The 21306-nt window shown below is 47.3% G+C and overlaps 1 protein-coding gene across 5 annotated transcripts in view; it reads right to left on the minus strand.

The window, feature by feature from the left end:
• Nucleotides 1-21306, minus strand: part of LOC124777979 (caskin-2) — a 1020751-nt gene that overhangs the window by 199286 nt on the left and 800159 nt on the right. Inside the window, exon 1 of one of the 5 annotated variants that reach the window (XM_047253544.1) lies at nt 1080-1137. The exons of the other annotated variants lie outside the window; for them this stretch is intronic. The gene's annotated coding sequence lies outside the window, so the exon portion shown is untranslated. Of the gene's footprint in view, nt 1-1079; nt 1138-21306 lie in introns of those variants that run through there. 5 annotated transcript variants of the gene reach the window in all.

Below are 21306 nucleotides of genomic sequence, written 5' to 3' on the forward strand. Positions count from 1 at the left end.
GGAATGTAGTCGAATTAAATCAGGTGATTGTGAGGGAATTAGATTAGGAAATGAGACACTTAAAGTAGTAAAGGAGTTTTGCTATTTGGGGAGTAAAATAACTGATGATGGTCGGAGTAGAGAGGATATAAAATGTAGACTGGCAATGGCAAGGAAAGCATTTCTGGAGAAGAGAAATTTGTTAACATCAAGTGTAGATTTAAGTGTGAGGAAGTCGTTTCTGAAACCCATGTATGGAAGTGAAACATGGACGATAAATAGTTTAGACAAAAAGAGAACAGAAGGTTTCGAAATGTGGTGCTACAGAAGAATGCTGAAGACTAGATGGGTAGATCGGATAACTAATGAGGAGGTATTGAAAAGAATTGGATAGAAGAGAAATTTGTGGCACAACTTGACGAGAAGAAGGGATCGGTTGGTAGGGGATGTTCTGAGGCATCAAGGGATCACCAATTTTGTATTGGGGGGGGGGGGGGGCAGTGTAGAGGGTAAAAATCGCAGAGGGAGACCAAGAGATGAATAGACTAAACAGATTCAGAAGGATGTCGGTTGCAGTAGGTACTGGGAGATGAAGAAGCTTGCACAGGATAGCGTGGAGAGCTGCATCAAACCAGTCTCTGGACTGAAGACCACAAAAATAACATATTTCTAATCACTTATTTTTTCGAGTCAGTAATCGTCAATGCTTTGGAATGTTTGGAAGATGATTTCCCCTTTGTTCCGAGTTGTCTGGGACATGGAGACTTTAGCACACGACTTTTGTCAATAACGTCGACCATCGGCTTTGCTTTGCTCGTTAATAAACTCAACTATAATTGCTCGTTCCTACATTCTGTAATTACATTTCGATTTTTTTGCAAAATATATAGTACATCATAGCGCTTCGCCGTCGAGGTACCACACACGCACATTTCAGAATACCCGCAACTTTGGCGGTGACGTGACATGCGGGACTGTATACGGGAATAAAACGTTAGGAGGAAGTCGCTCTCGTAAATGTGAGTCGACTGAGAGGGTTTGTTGGGAAAGATACGGCGCAACTGGGGCTGTCCGCGGCAGGCGCCGCGCCACACACTCACGTTGCAGGAGGTTCTTCCAGCTGTTGCCGAGCAGCCGCAGGCACCTGCCGAGGCGGCCGGGCCGCGGCGGCGGCGCGCGCAGGTTGCCGTCCGACGCGCTGCGGCTCAGCAGCGACAGCGGGATGGCCGCGTCGTCGCCGTCGTCGTCGGCGCGCTGCAGCGGCCGGCTGAGCGAACCGTAGCCGTAGCTGCCGCCGCCGCCGCCGCGGCCGCGCCGCTCCCGCTCGCGCTCCTGCTCCTTGAAGCTGAGGTACGCGCTGGCCTGCCGGCGCCGCCGCGACGACGACGACGACGACGTGGACGGCGCCTGCGGGAGGCCCGGCCCCGGCCCCGGCCCCAGGCACGCGCCCGACATGGCTGCGCGTCGCGCCCGTCACTCGCTGCTAGTAGCTCGCTGCGCCCGCCACCTCTCTGGCATTTGTCAGTACACCACGTCTCCGGCGAGAGTCGCGGCCTTCGACGACTGTTCTACGAGATAGTGTTTCGCACTGTTCACAGACGTATCACAAAACACTGGTCGGCTGCGCAGTTTCGAGTGGCTGGCAGCGGCTGCCCGTCGGGCGTACGTCGGCCACAGCCGAGAGGCACGCCTCTCGTAGGCGACGCGTGTGCCGCTTTCGCTGCGTGACCTACCACCCGTCGTTCGGTGGGCAATAAAGGCGGTGCCCGTAAAGAGCGCTACACGCGAACGCCGCGGCAACGGCCTAGAAGCGAGTCCACGGCAGACGGCTCCGCCCTGTCGCGGGGTCAGCTGCGGAAGAACCGACCGAGTGCGCGCGCGACGCAGACGCCACTGGCCGGAAGGACTCGACCCGACAAATTACAGCCCAGGCGGCGGCAGTGGTGGGGGCGCGGCCCGCGGGTGGGGGCAGCGGCGGCGGCGGCGGCGGCGCAGCCACTCTGCTCTCCACTGCGGCCGATCTGGCCAGCTGTGCCCGTGCCCGTGTCTGTGTCTGGAAGCAGCGCTATTCAGTGCAACACACGTCACGACCACCCGTCCTCGATACAGAAAATCAAAACACTGTAACGACATCGAATGACAAAAGCACTATTAACAGCGCACGATTTTGAATTGCTCGAGGAAACGTATGCATTTATATACATTGAACAATGGAAATCTTAATAATAAAATCCACTTTCCTGTCTCACCAAAAGTTCTCTCGTTTCGCAAATGCGCATTTCCGAAGACACTTTCCTCATAAGAAAGGCGCTTGTTGTGGGACGACCTTCACTGCCGTGTCAACGCGGCATATGCGCGAAAATGGGAGAAGTGAAAACAATACCGACAAAAAAGAAGACGGATTTTGCTAGTGAGATCTCTATTGATTTTAGTCTCTCCGTTTCGCCAGGAGTAGCCGTTATGACAACCGTGTGATCAAACAATATTTAAGAGGCACTAGACATCGCCTTTCTGCTTTATCCTTTCCGTCTCGATTTCTTTCCAAGTGCCAAATAGTATCCGAAATAATTTTTCTCATCGACAGACTACACTTCCTCACAGACGAATAATTTTTATCGACTAAGCTGCTTCAGCTCACAACGCAGGTTTTATATTTGTCCAGGTATTTTATAATATAGACAACTTCCATTTTTGGACATGTGGGCTATCTTGTGGCAGAACATCTCTAGGGAAAACTCCAAATCGTCACGCAACATTTGCCAAACGTCACGAAAATTTTAAAATAAAAACGTTCACATGTGTGTGAATTCCTAAGGGACCAAACTGCTGAGGTCATCGGTGCCTAGACTTACACACTGCTTTAAACTAAATTATGCTAATAACAGCGGACACTGCCACGCCCGAAGGAGGACTAGAACCTCCGGCAATCCGTGACATTGCGCCTCAAACCGCGTGGCAATAAATTAAAGATTAAGAAGATACAAATGAATAAAATCGATTATATTAAGTCGTCCTTCACAGAACGTTAACACGATTCTGGATACATCGCGTGGAAGGAAGAACATTCTGTGCCTGGTGCAGCGTCGGCTTGCCCTCACGAGCACAACTCTGGAGACGCCTCACTGTATCAAGGCAACACGGAGCTGAATTACGTAACAGGTGGTTCATTTGTTGCAGCGTAAGTGCTAGTAATATAAGCTGTTTAACAGCACCGGCACACGGAGGATCTCTGGAAAACACGTCGTCTCCGTTGCGATTTGCTACAATAAAATGACGGCTAACTAATCTACGTACCGGCACTCGTGTGACTACAGCCTTCAGACGTTTCTGTCAGTTATATACCAAGTAGGTCAATTACCACGGACGTATTAAAAGCATAACGCGATTGGTAGCGTTCCAAACTGCCAGGCGAAAGTTAGTAGGTCCACGTCTGCCTGGCGACATTTAGTTTTCCCCGACTTATCTTTTCTAATTGATATGTTCTTATTAATTTAATGCAAGTATTATCTGCTATTCTCCATGTTATTTATTATGAGTAATGCATTTTCTGCAATTCCCGATGCATAAACGACCGACTGGATTTTCTGCCCAGTGGCCAGAAATCTTTAACGTGACTGCCAGTAGGTCAGAAAGAAACCAAAACTCACACAATACAAGTTTTTGCTATTACGAAAGTTTCTGTAAAAACTGCATACCTATCTGTTGGTTTTCTTCTATGTTCTCGTATTTATATGTCGTCGCTAAATATTTTTTCTGTGGTGGTCAGTATCTTGGGAAAAAAAACTCCTCTTCCATTTGAATGAAATTACGAAACGGATGCCGATGTGGAAACCTGTGTGACGAGGTGAGTGAGTGACTCGCCTGTGACGCCGTGGTCAGCGTGGCGTCGAGGATGTGGCTGAGCCACCTGCAACTATTGATGTGCGGTTTTCGCGGAATGGATTGTTAGTCAGGCGCTCGTGCTGTTAGCCAATCAAGAGATAATATTCAGGAAATGTATCTTCTGTGCAAACATACACATTTCTGAATCGAACAATACCTATCGATATTAACAAACAAAAAGTAGGGTAAATCAGGATGTCAGCTGGTGTTCTTTGTTTCTGCATTCAACGTGCATAGTTGCTAGGTACGATGTTTTTATGTTCCTTAGAGTGTGCTTCTGTCTTCCTCGAGTGCAACGCGGGTTGCTAGTCAGTCTGCTAACAGATCATCTTCCAATAATGGCAGAAGACGTTTCTGTACAGACTAGGAAGAATGTGGGCACCAACATGACGGTAGTCCAGTCCACAGCGCAAGTCCTACAGCACGTCTTCACGAGTTGTTCGCAAGCCGTTGGATGGGATGGAGTGGACCTGTACCTCGGTCGGCCCGTTCCCTGGATTTGACACACGCGGAGTTTTTCCTGTGGAGAAAGCTGAAAGAGACTGCCTACAATGACATACCGACTGCAGCCGGTCATATGCAAAGACGCACTACTCGGACTTTCCCGCAGAAATGCTAGCACGTGTGCGGCATTCGTTCCGTACGAGAGTGGGAGCGTGTACTGGCGCTGCCGGCGGTCATCGTGCGACGGCCAGTCGCCTAGTGTAGTGTGTGTGTGTGCCGGTTCTTCAGTGTGTAGCTATTGTAGGAGTGTGGGTGAGCGCGACGTTTTGAAAACTCCATATTTCCTAAATTACTTACACTAGAATCCTGCAATAAACACCACCTTCTTTGTAGTTTACCCTACTTTTAGTCTGTTAATGTCAATAGATATTGTTTCATTAAAAAGTGTGTATGTGTACACTTTCTTAGTATTACTACAATCTGTTTGTCGACTATCAATAAGGGCCCCTGAATACCAATCCATTCTGTGAAAACCGCAGATCAATAGCACTTTCGATTTCCGCAATATTTGCGGTGGAAGTATTTGGTGATTCATCCTGCACGTGCGGAAATTGACATTGAGACACTATACCTTAACTGTACTCAACTGCAAACTGAAAATGTAATGGAGATTGAACTGAGCTGGCGAGTAAAACCTCTACTGGTAGTTATCTCAGATCGTTGTACACCATATCTACATCTACATCTACATCGATACACTGCAAATCACATTTAAGTGCCTGGCAGAGGGTTCATGGAACCACCTTTACAATTCTATATTATTGCAATCTCGTATAGCGCGCGGGAAGAATGAATGTAGTGTTCCTCACGAGCAATTAACAGGTGGAGCTGTCGACGAGTCCAGAATCTTCCTCTCAATTTTCTCCGCCCTTCTTCGACGAACGGTAACAGAGTTGAAGTAACTGTATGTCGCGCGTCCATTTTCGTGTAGAAATTGTGTGATTAGTGCGGCAGATGCAGTAGAGTGCCCCAGGAGCCGGAGCGTCCCCAGGTTGTGCGCTCGGGCGGTGCCTCGCTTGCAGTGGGGACTGGCAAGTGCCGCCGGGCACAGTGAGGTGAGTGTGGACGTGGGCAGCGCGCCGCCCACCGCAGCCGCACTGCACGCGAGTTTAAAGAGCGCGCCGCGCCCTTCCCCTGGCCGGCGAACTGGCAACCACTGGCCACAGCCGCCGCCGCCGCCGCCGCCTCAAGCCAGCAGTCACAACGCTGTCGAGGCGGGCAGCTGGAGAGGGGAAGGGAGGGGAGGGGACGCGCCTGCCCGTCCGCGCCAGCCGACACAACACAAGGGCGCGCAAGAATTATTAGGAGGAGGAGGAGGAGGAGGGAAGGGCGTGGCCCGGGACGGCACCGGCGCTTCACGGCCCCAGACTTAGGGCGACACGGCTGCCGGCATCGGCGCCCACGGCGCTGGACTGACCGCGAGCCAGCGACGAGCAGCGGCGCCAGCCCGCTTGCGGGCCTCGCCCTCCGTGCTGGCAGCAGTTGCTGGAGGCGGAAGAGGAATCGTTAGCGCTAGGATTTCACCCGGAACAAGTCCCACCCCACTCACTCCCGGTTTCCGCGGTCTTTGTTCGGCGCCTGGGCATCGTTTCAGTTGACCCACGTGGTTTACCGCGTTCGGCTGCACTTGGAGTGAATGTCAAATTAATATCTTGCTAGGTCTTAAATTTTGCCAGGTTACGTTACAAAAAAACGTGCACAATTGCCCTCAGCTGTGCCAGGTACTTCCACAGCAAACATAAGAGAAAACAATTTAGCGCTGAATTCTTTAAACACGGGAACACAGTATTCAGATGAACAGCCTATGAGGAAACATACTTATATGTGAGAAAAAGCACCCAAAGCTAAAACAGGATAAACTTACCCTCAAAGAATAATTTGCTTGGAGAAAGAGGAACCACAGTATACTTGACACTTAAGTTTCAGAACTCAGACAGTATATGTGAAACAAGCACCAATGTTCACTACACTTCCAGAGGGCATCGAAATTACTTTGTTCTTGCTAAATCGATCCAAGCTGTTTTTGCGTGCTATTCACTGAATAGTTTTGCTGAAAAGTTTTAGCCGTAAAACACCGCATCATTTATTTCCTCCATAACTACTCTGTGACAAACATACACATCACATTATTATTTTTAAAAAATGGTTTGAATGATATTTACGAAATTAATAAATCTTTTGGTTAAAAACAGACAGGACAATGAATAACGACACATTATTTTCCTGAGACGTTTGCAACAGCATATAGGTCACTAATCACACAGAAACAGCCACAATTCTTTGTAATCTCGTTTATAATGAGCAGGTATGGCATTGGAATAATTTACAAGTTAAAATTCACCCATTACCCCTGCAAATACTAACGAAATATGGCATATAAGCAAATATCTTACTGCTTTCATTAGGCACTTCTACTTTGTGGCATTCTTATATTCTTTAATTTTCGTGAGCTACTATGAGGGCCTACATACCGTAAACAAAACGATTTCCACTTATTTCTATATAATGTTGATTTTAGACAGCTGAGTTAGTCGACTGCATCTGTGGCTTTATTACCGACATGACAGATTCAAGACCACTGTTTTCGCACTGTATATTTGCTCTGCTGTTTCCCTCAAATAAACGTATTATAATAAGTGAATTAGTTAATGAAAATTTGTCATTATTGCCCTTCAATAACAACACATTGTTTTTTGTTTTCTATTGCTGGCGATGCTTTCAATTCTCTATAAATATTTTTATTTCCTTAATAACGCACATTCATATTATATTACTATACAGGGAAACTTAAATTTCTTATCATTACTGAATCTCATCCCAGTGTAACATGTGTTGGACTGTGACGATAACGACCTTGGTGTAGCTTCCAGTTTGTGGAACTGGCGGCTGTTTAGGGGAGGGCCTCACACTATGGATAGCCGTGGAGGGGGGTGAATGGGCGGGACTTGTTCCGAGTGAAATCCTGGCGCTAAGGGCACGTAGGCGGAAGCCGGGCTGAGCAGGCTGGCCGGCGGCACGCGGGCCTCCTACGTTAGGAAGAACGAGGCCGAGGCGCCGAGTAACGCACACACAGCCACACGCGCGCCGCCCCTCGCACTATCACGTTCCTAGTAGTCCTGAGGTTCACACAGGACCAGCTGGAAGAGCTTCGTGAAAACCGGCAACGTCTCGCAGACGAGTTCATTCTGGGCAAAACACAAATTGCAAACGCTCCTCCACGGCCTCGGCCTCGACCTTCAGAAAATGCGTATACACTGCAGCCGCCAGCGACAAGCTCCGCCCAGCGCGGAGGCAGGCCCAGCCCAGGAGGCCACAGGGCTGTCCGGCAGGAATGCCGGACCTTTGCCACGCCGCACACTGGCCACACTTGCCCCTTCCCTAGGTAGCTTGAGTAGCGATCCCTCAGGTAAGGGACGCCCTTCCCCGTACTACTCCTGTCCGCTTTCAGACCGCCGTCTCCACATCTTACTCGATACAACCAGTACGTAAGGGACCTTCTTCTTCTACATCTTGCCGAAATAAGGAGCTTCTTTTCCGAAATCGAAATATCTATAACTTTTCGGAAACGAAAGCAATACCCACGATTATGTCAGTATGTAATTAGTTTTGCCAAGTATAAAATGGTTCAAATGGCTCTGAGCACTATGGGACTTAACATCTATGGTCATCAGTCCCCTAGAGCTTAGAACTACTTAAACCTAACTAACCTAAGGACATCACACACATCCATGCCCGAGCCAGGATTCCAATCTGCGACCGTAGCAGTCGCGCGGTTCCGGACTGCGCGCCTAGAACCGCTAGACCACCGCGGCCGGCTTTGCCAAGTATAAATATATATCCCTCTGTCAGATTGTGAAGGGAGACGAAAATTTAATAGTCATGGGTGACTGGAATTCGAGTGTAGGAAAAGGGAGAGAAGGAAACATAGTAGGTGAATATGGATTGGGGGACAGAAATGAAAGAGGAAGCCGCCTGGTAGAATTTTGCACAGAGCACAACATAATCATAACTAACACTTGGTTTAAGAATCATGAAACAAGGTTGTATACATGGAAGAACCCTGGAGATACTAAAAGGTATCAGATAGATTATATAATGGTAAGACAGAGATTTAGGAACCAGGTTTTAATTGTAAGACATTTCCAGGGGCAGATGTGGACTCTGACCACAATCTATTGGTTATGACCTGTAGATTAAAACTGAAGAAACTGCAAAAAGGTGGGAATTTAAGGAGATGGGACCTGGATAAACTAAAAGAACCAGAGGCTGTACAGAGATTCAGGGAGAGCATAAGGGAGCAATTGACAGGAATGGGGGAAATAAATACAGTAGAAGAAGAATGGGTAGCTTTGAGGGATGAAGTAGTGAAGGCAGCAGAGGATCAAGTAGGTAAAAAGACGAGGGCTAGTAGAAATCCTTGGGTAACAGAAGAAATATTGAATTTAATTGATGAAAGGAGAAAATATAAAAATGCAGTAAGTGAAACAGGCAAAAAGGAATACGAACGTCTCAAAAATGAGATCGACAGGAAGTGCAAAATGGCTAAGCAGGGATGGCTAGAGGACAAATGTAAGGATGTAGAGGCCTATCTCACTAGGGGTAAGATAGATACCGCCTACAGGAAAATTAAAGAAACCTTTGGAGATAAGAGAACGACTTGTACGAATATCAAGAGCTCAGATGGAAACCCAGTTCTAAGCAAAGAGGGGAAACCGGAAAGGTGGAAGGAGTATATAGAGGGTCTATACAAGGGCGATGTACTTGAGGACAATATTATGGAAATGGAAGAGGATGTAGATGAAGATGAAATGGGAGATACGATACTGCGTGAAGAGTTTGACAGAGCACTGAAAGACCTGAGTCGAAACAAGGCCCCCGGAGTAGACAATATTCCATTGGAACTACTGACGGCCGTGGGAGAGCCAGTCCTGACAAAACTCTACCACCTGGTGAGCAAGATGTATGAAACAGGCGAAATACCCTCAGACTTCAAGAAGAATATAATAATTCCAATCCCAAAGAAAGCAGGTGTTGACAGATGTGAAAATTACCGAACTATCAGCTTAATAAGTCAGAGCCTCAAAATACTAACACGAATTCTTTACAGACGAATGGAAAAACTAGTAGAAGCCAACCTCGGGGAAGATCAGTTTGGATTCCGTAGAAACACTGGAACACGTGAGGCAATACTGACCTTACGACTTATCTTAGAAGAAAGATTAAGGAAAGGCAAACCTACGTTTCTAGCATTTGTAGACTTAGAGAAAGCTTTTGACAATGTTGACTGGAATACTCTCTTTCAAATTCTGAAGGTGGCAGGGGTAAAATGCAGGGAGCGAAAGACTATTTACAATTTGTACAGAAACCAGGTGGCAGTTATAAGAGTCGAGGGACATGAAAGGGAAGCAGTGGTTGGGAAGGGAGTAAGACAGGGTTGTAGCCTCTCCCCGATGTTGTTCAATCTGTATATTGAGCAAGCAGTAAAGGAAACAAAAGAAAAATTCGGGGTAGGTATTAAAATTCATGGAGAAGAAATAAAAACTTTGAGGTTCGCCGATGACATTGTAATTCTGTCAGAGACAGCAAAGGACTTGGAAGAGCAGTTGAATGGAATGGACAGTGTCTTGAAAGGAGGATATAAGATGAACATCAACAAAAGCAAAACAAGGATAATGGAATGTAGTCTAATTAAGTCGGGTGATGCTGAGGGAATTAGATTAGGAAATGAGGCACTTAAAGTAGTAAAGGAGTTTTGCTATTTGGGGAGCAAAATAACTGATGATGGTCGAAGTAGAGAGGATATAAAATGTAGGCTGGCAATGGCAAGGAAAGCGTTTCTGAAGAAGAGAAATTTGTTAACATCCAGTATTGATTTAAGTGTCAGGAAGTCATTTCTGAAAGTATTCGTATGGAGTGTAGCCATGTATGGAAGTGAAACATGGACGATAAATAGTTTGGACAAGAAGAGAATAGAAGCTTTCGAAATGTGGTGCTACAGAAGAATGCTGAAGATTAGATGGGTAGATCACATAACTAATGAGGAGGTATTGAATAGGATTGGGGAGGAGAGAAGTTTGTGGCACAACTTGACCAGAAGAAGGGACCGGTTGGTAGGACATGTTCTGAGGCATCAAGGGATCACCAATTTAGTATTGGAGGGCAGCGTGGAGGGTAAAAATCGTAGAGGGAGACCAAGAGATGAATACACTAAGCAGATTCAGAAGGATGTAGGTTGCAGTAGGTACTGGGAGATGAAAAAGCTTGCACAGGATAGAGTAGCATGGAGAGCTGCATCAAACCAGTCTCAGGACTGAAGACCACAACAACAACAACAACGTCTGCACGGTAGCTTCCTTTCACGCTTACTGATTGCGATAGAAACAGTCCGTCGGCACGGGAGTAACAAGAAAGGAACGATGTAAAGAGAATGCGAATGTAAGCTAATCATTTCTTTTTGATCACTGCATTTGTGCCTACTTTAATTACTACAACTGCATGCCCAAAAGACAATAAGGAAAGAACAAATGGGAATGGAAATGTTTGAAAAGATGAACGACATACTGCATATTAATTTACTCTCTAAAATCCGATATCCCTTGCGGCGAAACATTAGTTAATAAAGTGTAGCGTGACAATGTTCAAAACATGACTGAAAATACGTTCACTAAATAGACATAAGAACATCTATGATTGACATGTCATCTAAAGTCGACGTACAATTTCAAAATGTTAGAAATAGGGAAATGAAGTAATACAGAATGCTATGCTTGTAACGTACGTTGTTGTTCTACATTGTTTAGCTCTGCTGTTTACGGGGTCACAGAGAAACCATCCTAGGTTTTGGAGGGAAAAGCCGTAATTGTAATGATCTGCATTACAACATAAACAAGAAGCACAACTTAAGGAAAAATAATGTAATGTGTGTTTCAGCTCACATGCGACATTCAAGCAGATAGTTCCTGTGACTTAGTATGGGTCGACATTATATTCGACAACCGGAATAAATTAATAACTGGCTCCTTTTACCGACCCTCGGTCTCAGATCAAACAGTTTCTGAACAGTTCAAAGAAAAGAAAACTTGAGCCTCATCACAAATAGGTACTCTACTCATACAATTATAGTTGGCAGTGACTTCAATCTATCTTCCGTATGTTGACAAAAGCACATTTTCAGACCCTGTTGTAAATAGAAAACAACTTCCGTAATTGTTCTAAATGCTTTTTCTAAAATTATTTTGAACAGTTAATTCACGAGGCCATTCAAATTGTAAATGGTTACGAAAACACACTTGACCTCTTAGCCACAAATAATCCTGAGCATCACGACGGATACAGGGATTCGTGAACACGCAGTCGAGCGAGGCTCAATTCCGTAACAAACAAATTCACCAAAACTAAACGAGAAAGCTATCTATTTATAAAAGCAGCTAAAAATTCGGTTGGCGTCTTTCTAAGACACAGTCTCCAATCCTTCCAAACTATGTAAGTGAAGACCATATGTGGTTAAGTTCAAAGAAATAGTATCAAGAGCGCTCCAGAGATTCATAGCAAATAAATTAATAACAGGCGAAACTGATACCCCACGGTACACAAAACACGGCAGAAAGCTGCTGCAGGAGCACCGCAAAAGGCACGTATAATTTAGACGAACGGAAAATCTCCAAGATTGGCAAAGTTTTACTAAGGCTCCAAATTTGGAGCGGATTTCAATGCGAGATGCATTTAATAGTTTCCACAACGAAAGTCTCTCTAAAAAAGTGGCAGAAAACCCAAAGAGATTCTGGTCCTATGTTAAGTAAACCAGCGGAAAGGCTCAGTAAGTAACTTTACTGCGCGACAGCGATGAGGAGGAGGAGGAGGAGGAGGGGGGGCAGACAAGAGACACAACCCTTCGGGGCAGGTAAAATCGTGGCAAATGTCCGCACACCGTCCGCCAGTTTAATCCCCTCCACACGGCCACTTTAACTCACTCGTGTTTTGTAATTTACTTTTCGTGTTTCTTTTAACCGATGCTTCTGATGCGTACAGAAAACAGACGGACCACTTATTACGATACTTGCTTATTTCCTAGTAGTGCAGTAATGTCGCGCTGGAACCTCACTGCACCCTTGTTAATATGTTTTGGTGGGGGAATCTACACACTTAGAATCGGCTCTCACCAGACTGTCGTTCTCCACGTTACGCACATGTCGCGCCGGCAGCGGACTTTGGGCACTAGCACGATGTATTCGGAAGACGGTTCGCAAAGTGTTTTCGCAAAGTTCCGGCTTAGTGGTGGGAAATTCTTTCACGTCTCTCTTATCCGTAACCCTTTCTATTATAATGATGTATCTTTCGAAAAGCTGTTTCGGTGTGACGAAGCGAGACCATTCGCCGACAGACGTGAACTGATAACCAAAATGCTCTTCTTTTTTAACTTTGCGAGTCGTAATTAGGAACAAAATCTGACAACGCTACTTCCGTGTCACATTTTACACTTCACCAAACCTACAACACAAAATAATTAACGCCTTACCTCCAAGTATCCGTCACATTGAACTCCTAAACGTCCGTACTTGACGGTAGAAAATGCGCTGCTGCTGGAAAATCGCACCCTGCTCACAGAAGTTCAGGACGAAAATCGAGAAGCCAGTAACGACGATGTATATAAAGAGGTAAATGCTACACAACTGTCTTTAAGATACACCACATGATAAGCTGTTAGACACGCACGGACGAGATGTGTGGGTGGGTGAGTGCTCAGTGAGACATCCGGAAGGCGGCAGACGCGGCTCCGCTCCGCTCTGCGGCTCGGCCAGCGAGACAACAAATTACCGGAGAGGGAAGCAGCTGCGCTGCGCTGCGACTGCGCAAGGGACGCGACCCGTCATTCTAGGCGGCAGGCAGCTGCGGGAACACCTCGCAGGTAGTAAGCGCCGCACGCACCGCGGCATGTCGAAGGAATGTGGTTGCATCAACGGCTGATACCAGGCCGAGGCCAACTGGACGGAACTACAGTTCACGCACAAAAGAGAAGGCTGACAAAGCGTCCACGCCGCCGATACTCGAGTAGTGCTCATCAGTCAGCGGTCTTCTCTGCCGGCTTCACACAGCTGGTGGCCGACATACGACGACGTGCGCTTCTTTTGGTCAGACGCCAGTGGCAGACCAGCAGAGGGTTTGCGTATCATCGAGAGCTTAACTGTTAAAACTCCTTCCCAGCGACTGCTTCTTTTCCTCGCACGACATTCATTAGAGCCCGGCTCTTGACGGCAAGTCAGGTTTTCTCCTGATCTTTATGGTTAACTTTACAACAATTTATGCACGAATCCAGGCATTTCAGTGTAGAAACTGTATTGCTATTGTGCCTATAAAGTCATATTTACCCATTTTTTTTAGTAATAAGCATATTTTTGCTGAAAGTGCGTGTAATTCTCGTATCTTTAAGGGCGCAAGAATAAAAACATCAAAATGTTACTTACGTGACAATGTTTCAGGTGATATTGTCACTAATAAACACAACATTTACTACAAAGCTCTACTTATGAGGACCATAACACACAGTAATCAAATGGTTCCGAGGCCATCAGTCCCCTAGAACTTACAACTACTTAAACCTAACTAACCTAACGACATCACACACAACCGTGCCCGAGTCAGGATTCCACCCTGCGACAGTAGCAACTGCGTGGTTCTGGACTGAAGCGTCTAGGACCGCTCGGCCACAGCGACCGGCACACACTAGTCAGTTCTCTGACTAAGCCAGTGTTGCACAGAATCACCAAAGCGCCCTCGAAAGCAAGAAAGGCGGCTTTCGGCGAAGTTCACATCGCATACGTGGTCACGCTATCCGTCCTGAACACAAACTCAGTTTGGTTCAATATGCCCAAACATCGTGATTTTGGAGACAAGTTCTCCAGTGCTGGCTAAACTTTGTGAAGTTAAAGTTATGGCAAAAAAAGTTATTTGATGTATAACAATACGGTAATACTACCGAACAAAAGAGCTGTGTCATGACAACTCCTGAAAATCACAAGAGACTAACGCTGTTGTTTCAGCAGACAAAAATGGTTCAAATGGCTCTGAGCGCTATTGGACTTAACATCTGAGGTCATCAGTCCCCTAGAACTTAGAACTACTTGAACCTAACTAACCTGAGGACATCACACACATCCATGCACGAGGCAGGATTCGAACCCGCGACCGTAGCGGTCACGCGGTTCCAGACTGTAGCGCCTAGAACCGCTCGGCCACCCCGGCCGGCGGAAAACAACATTACTTACAGAAAATGTTGGCAGGGCCCTAGCGTTGTAGGCATTATGGACAATGTTACCGGAAGCAATAGAACTATAGTGGCCAATATTGGAACAAATCTCTAATCTACTTTTATACAAAACAAATAATAGTTGATGCTACCAAAACACATATAACCTTTTTGACAGCTGACAACAAGGTAATATCCAATATGCAAAATATGCACAGATACTTTTCAGACATCTTTACGAAGACAGTGACAAAAAAAACAGTGCAAATGGAACTAATACAACACACGAAATTATAAATTTCTGGTTATTTTTTAAACACTGTTCGTGTTGCAAGAATTGTTAAGTTTCAATGCAGCCCTTCAAAGAAAAGTTCCACCTTTTAGTAGAAACACAAAGTAAAAACAAGCCTTGAATTCTACAGATTGATTGCACTATACAGGATGTTACAAAAAGGTACGGCCAAACTTTCAGGAAACATTCCTCACACACAAAGAAAGAAAATATTTTATTTGGACATGTGTCCGGAAATGCTTACTTTCCATGTTAAAGCTCATTTTATTACTTCTCTTCAAATCACATTAATCATGGAATGGAAACACACAGCAACAGAACGTACCAGCGTGATTTCAAACACTTTGTTACAGGAAATGTTCAAAATGTCCTCCGTTAGCGAGGATACATGCATCCACCCTCCGTCGCATGGAATCCCTGATGCGTTGATGCAGCCCTGGAGAATGGCGTATTGTATCACAGCCGTCCACAATACGAGCACGAAGAGTCTCTACATTTGGTACCGAGGTTGCGTAGACAAGAGCTTTCAAATGCCCCCATAAATGAAAGTCAAGAGGGTTGAGGTCAGGAGAGCGTGGAGGCCATGGAATTGGTCCGCCTCTACTAATCCATCGGTCACCGAATCTGTTGTTGAGAAGCGTACGAACATTTCGACTGAAATGTGCAGAAGCATCGTGCATGAACCACATGTTGTGTCGTACTTGTAAAGGCACATGTTCTAGCAGCACGGGTATGAAATCATGATAATGTGCTCCATTGAGCGTTGGTGGAAGAACATGGGGCCCAATCAAGACATCACCAACAATGCCTGCCCAAACGTTCACATAAAATCTGTGTTGATGACGTGACTGCACAATTGCGTGCGGATTCTCGTCAGCCCACACATGTTGATTGTGAAAATTTACAATTTGATCACGTTGGAATGAAGCTTCATACGTAAAGAGAACATTTGCACTGAAATGAGGCTTGACACATTGTTGGAGGAACCATTCCCAGAAGTGTACCCTTGGAGGCCAATCAGCTGCTGATAGTGCCTGCACACGCTGTACATGGTAGGGAAACAACTGGTTCTCCCGTAGCACTCTCCATACACTGATGTGGTCAACGTTACCTTCTACAGCTGCAACTTCTCTGACGCTGACATTAGGGCACTGACTGCAAAACCACGTTCGTGATGAACACTAACCTGTTGATGCTACGTACTGATGTGCTTGATGCTAGTACTGTAGAGCAATGAGTCGCATGTCAACACAAGCACCGAAGTCAACATTACCTTCCTTCGATTGGGCCAACTGGCGGTGAATCGAGGAAGTACATTACATACTGACGAAACTAAAATGAGCTCTAACACGGAAATTAAGCGTTTCCGGACACATGTCCAGATAACATCTTTTCTTTATTTGTGTGTGAGGAATGTTTTCTGAAAGTTTGGCCGTACCTTTTTGTAACACCCTGTATATGATTCGTCTTACGAATAGAGGAACATACATTCACATGAATAGACATTCGGTTCTACGTTTGTAGTAGAATCCTGACTTCCGTTCTTATGTAAATAATATTACTCTATTGTGTTTTGTTTGGAAGACGCTATCGTCTTTTGTTTTCCTTATACTCTTAACGCATTTGTCTAAAAATAAAGGCAGCCGCGACGTATCTGTAGACGGCGGCGCGGCGCGGCGCGGGGCGCGGCAGGGCCGCTAGTACGTTGTGAAACAGGCTGCAGAAGCGCCCTGTGACGTACCAGGGTAGGCAGAGTGGGGACTCGCTTGCTCGCTCTTCATTTTATCACAAGCTACGCTGCCAGCCTCGCACTCGGCCGCCGAGTCGGCCAGGCGCTGAAAGTTTCGAGTGGGCACAAACGTAACGCGAGGCCGGGGCGCCACTTGCGGCACTCGCAGTGCCTTCGTTTCCGGCCACAAAACGCGACACGCAGCATACTCGTACTGCGGCACACGACAAAAGGTGAGAAATAAATAGTTCCAATTCCGTGGTCCAGTTGACGTTAACGGCGGGTTTTCCTTGGGTGGCAGGCGAGTTTGGGCCCCGGAAAGCCGCTGTCATTAATCCCCCTCCCTCTGCCCCACCAACAAGGCGCCCGGTATCTGGCTCGAAACTACCTGACTCGAGAATGTTCCATAGCCCGCTCTACTTACATGAGAAAAATCAGTTAAAAAATACTTAAGCAGTCTCTCGGTATCAATGCATTGGCGAGTGTGTAGTCCGTATTGTTTGTGGTTAACACAAAAGTCGTAAACACGTGGAACCCTGAAGCTACGACTCTCCCTCTGAAGACGTGAGATTTTTCCGATTTTGTTCGGCGGTCGAAAGCTGGTTCTGGTGTGACGGCCATTTAGTGAGACGAGTTTGTCCGCCGGCGCCGCAGCGCTCACAGCCTACAGGCCGGTCATCACGGTGGGCTGCTTTCCTGACGAAGGCGATGCCGGAATCCAGTCGGAAGCGCGGATTTTCACAGAGAATGGACCGCCGACAGCTGACAGACAGAGACCGGCGCGGCGGCCTCATGCAGGCTCGCCTCGAGGTGGCCAGCGAGGCAGCTGTGGGCGGCGTCCGGCGCGTGGGCCGGCGGCCGTGGGCGGCGGGCAGCCGCTTCCTCTGCCCTGGAACCGCTACGCGCCCACGGCCAGCGCCACCAGGCTGGTGCAGCGCCACGTCTCAGAGGCGCTGCGGTCCCTGAGGTCGGCACCACATCACAAATGTCGGCCTCCACAACCTCCTCAAAAGTTCCTTCGGACAGTGAAGTATAGAGGTGCAAGTAGCTTCGTGCGTGCCCCGAGGCACTGTGACGGTACCCTGTCACACTGCAATAATAGTATCTTCAGACTTTTTCGAGATGATGCAGTAATCCCGTAAGCTGCACAGGTATCCCATCAGGTCCTGACAAAATTTAAAACTGGCGCAGAGGCTGGCAGCTTACTTTGCACGTACAGATGTGTATCACTGTGCACTTCAGGCAACTTGGAACAGTAATATCCTGTGGCCACAATACCAGCGAGTCACGACTGGAATCAGTTAAATTAAACAAATAAACGGGAGTGACAATTCGTGGACGTACGAAATGGAATGATCACACAGGCTCGGTCGTAGGAAATTTACTGGCAGACTTGGCTTTTTGGGAGGATAGACACATGCTATAAAACCTTGCAAAACATTTTGCGGCCCACCTTACAATACGGCTCTAGTGTGCAGAATCTTTACCAAATACAAGTGACTATACAAAGACGGACAGCGCTAATGATCGTTAGTTTCACTGAAACACAAGTAACCCAAACAGAAATGCTGAAAAACGTTTACTGGCAGACGCTTCAGACGGCAGCCGTAACGCGAAAGCCTTCGTATAAAGTTTGCAAACAAAACTTGTAACGTGTTACAGCCGAGTACTCACAGTTCTGTAAGGCCTGCCCAGATAAATTACAGTGCGCACCGACATATTTCACTTGTCACTCTGGCCGCATAGTGCAGTGCACTATGTCACGCGTATCACACAGTGTAGATGAAGATGTAGAAATCCAGAGAGACCGTGAGCTACGTATGACGTTAGCTCAGCAAACACTGAGGTTACACGAGTGTGTTTGTTGGCCGACAGTGCGTGTGTGCGTCTCTAGTCGACCGGCATCCAGCGCTGCACTCGAGTGCCGGAGGCATTCGCCAGTCGCAGTACTGTCTCCTCCGGCGCCACGCAGAACGAGCCACTTGTGAGTACGACACCAACTCTGCGTCCCGACACTGAAATCTTGCCACTCACGAAAATCATTTTATTCCAGCAACACTCCAGGGCACCAGTCCCGACTGTCAACGCAGCACAGAAGGTACTAGGGATCACCTATCTTCCCGTACTGCTCAGCTCACTGGGGCCTCTTTGCAGGAATTCGCATCGCTTTACTCGTCCAGATCTCGTAATCTCAACACGACACATCGCTCTTAGGGCGGTGAGATCGGAGAGTTTGAAACGAGGGCGTGTTACGGTGAGTATGTTCACGAAACCATCTAGCAAATCAGTGATTTGCGACAGGTGGATGCCAGATGGCAGCTCTAGGAAACTGTGGCCGACTGGCAACTCCGTTTGTTCCTACGACGTTGTGGCCAAAACCTGATTCGGCGGAGCGTCTACGTGCTGCCGCTGCTGCAGCCGACAGCTTAACAGGCTCAGAAAACTCACCTCGGCCACGCTCCAGCCTCGTGCGCCGTGTCGACCGTGGACTGCTGCTCTCTGGCAGCTCAGTACCCCAGCTTCGGCAACCTCAGGGCTGACATCCCGTTCCAGACTACGTTGTTGATTTGCTCGTCTGTTACCTCCCATACCGCGACGGAAGCAGAAGCAGCCTCGCACTACGGCACTATTCGTCTACATCCACGCTACCCATATTCGCCATTTTGTGATCTAGCGTACTGAGCGAAGCTAAAATGACTGCCTACCGGCCTCACTGTGTCTCTCTTGTCTCATTCTCACAATCCCTACGCGAGGAAGACTACACCGGCAGCACAACTGTCACACAGGTCTCTTAGAATGCATAATTTATCCGACAGGGTCACGTGCATTCCAGAGAATGCCACCCAAGTTAACGAACATCTTTAACTTTCTTGTGGGTTATGCCGACTTGCTATGATGGAAATTCGTGTTTTCTGCCACAATGGCCACTTAATAATGACTCCAAACACTGGAACGGTGCTCTAGAATTGATCGCATCGGCGTCTTGTATGCGATTTCCTTCACTGATACACTGAACGTTGTCAGAATAATTCCAAAAAACCTCAGTCTGCTATTTGCCTTCCATACCACGGATTTTACAGGCTCGTATCAGTTCATCTCTCTTTTTACAAGGAACCCCTCGAGTGCCAAGTCGCAAGAGACCAACGATGTTTACGGCATTTGACACTTTGCTTATTGTCCACCAGGCGACCACAATATTTGTCTGCTAACGGCAACAGCGGACTGGAGTGAAGGTATCCACCGGAGTGCTCAGCGTGACGCTGTGGACCGTCGCTGAACTCCGACTCACAACAGTGCTACAGATCTAGAGCAGAGCAATGACAGCGATAAACAAAGCAAGCATGGCATTATATCTACAACGCAGTTGCCGAAGTTGCCATTTCGCCAGAAAGGAACCCGAGGAATTTCGCAAGCGAGAAACAAGTGACAGATGAAATATTGGCGTTTCTGCAAGATGAGTCAGTGGTACGTGCGGTGTCGTACACGCTCGACTGTGCGGGCAACGGACGTGTGTTTGTAAGTGATGCTAAAACAGGTGGCGAGCAATGGCGCACAGGGAGCCACGAATCCCTTCTGCTGTCAAACATAGCCTATTGGCTTCTGTCTAGGGTTCTTCGGCCGATGCACATCTGATGATTTTACTGACGTTTCCCCAGCACGAGGGACTGGCATTGTCGAAGCTCCACCCTCCATTGCCGGTGCTGAACTGGAGCCGAGCTCGCTGGCGCAGACTATATGTACCTGGCGCGCCAACGTCCGAGGGCTTCTCCGCGGTCATTTCCGGTGCGGTTCTCCTCTTGCTACCTGCGACTGTCGTTCGCTGCAGTACGGGAAGCCAGGATCCGTTTACCTTAAGGCTTTCCTCTTTCTTGTTGAAGCTGTTGGCGTGCTTTTGTATTTCTACAGCTTCTCTGAAGAAGCGGGTGTGATAATGCTTTTCTACTGCCAGAACTTCCGTGTCGGCGAATTTTATTACGTGCTCGGTCTCACTCAGTGCGTGCTCTGCCACGGCCGATTTCTCCACCTGCCTCGACCTGAAATGTCGCTTATGTTCTTTGATCCTGGTGTTGATGGATCGTCCAGTCATTCCGACATAAACTTTTCCGCACGTGCATGGTATACGGTATATTCCCGACATCGGAAGTGGGTCCCTTTTCTCCATTACCTATCTAAGACACTCTTTGATCTTCCTTGTCGGTTGGAAAATCTTCTTTACGCCGTGTTTGCGCAATATACGGCCGATTCTGTTCGTCACTCTGGGAATGTATGGCAGAAAGGCCGTACCCGACATATCTTATTCTGATTCCTTACTTCGTCGAGTGTTTGGCTCTGTTACACTCCTAATATAATTTGTGGAGCAGCTATTGCTCCTCATAACCCTTTCCAGGTGTTGCATTTCGCGTCTGAGGTGCTGAGGCTCACATATTCGTCCTGCTCGCGCTACGTGCGTATTAATCGTGCCTCTTCTCTGGCTCGGGTGTTGGTTTGATACTTTGTGCAGGTATCGGTCAGTGTATTTCGATACACGCTGTGTCCCAGGTTTTCGCCATCCCATGTGACCAGCACATCTACAAATGGCATTTTTTGTCCTTTTCTACTTCGATGGTTAATTTTATGTTGGCGTCGAGGCTGTTCAAGTGTCTTAGGAAGTCACCGAGCTGTTCTTCCCCACGGCTC

The sequence above is a fragment of the Schistocerca piceifrons genome, chromosome 2 (assembly GCF_021461385.2).
Source record: "Schistocerca piceifrons isolate TAMUIC-IGC-003096 chromosome 2, iqSchPice1.1, whole genome shotgun sequence".
NCBI classification, from domain to species: Eukaryota; Metazoa; Arthropoda; class Insecta; order Orthoptera; family Acrididae; genus Schistocerca; species Schistocerca piceifrons.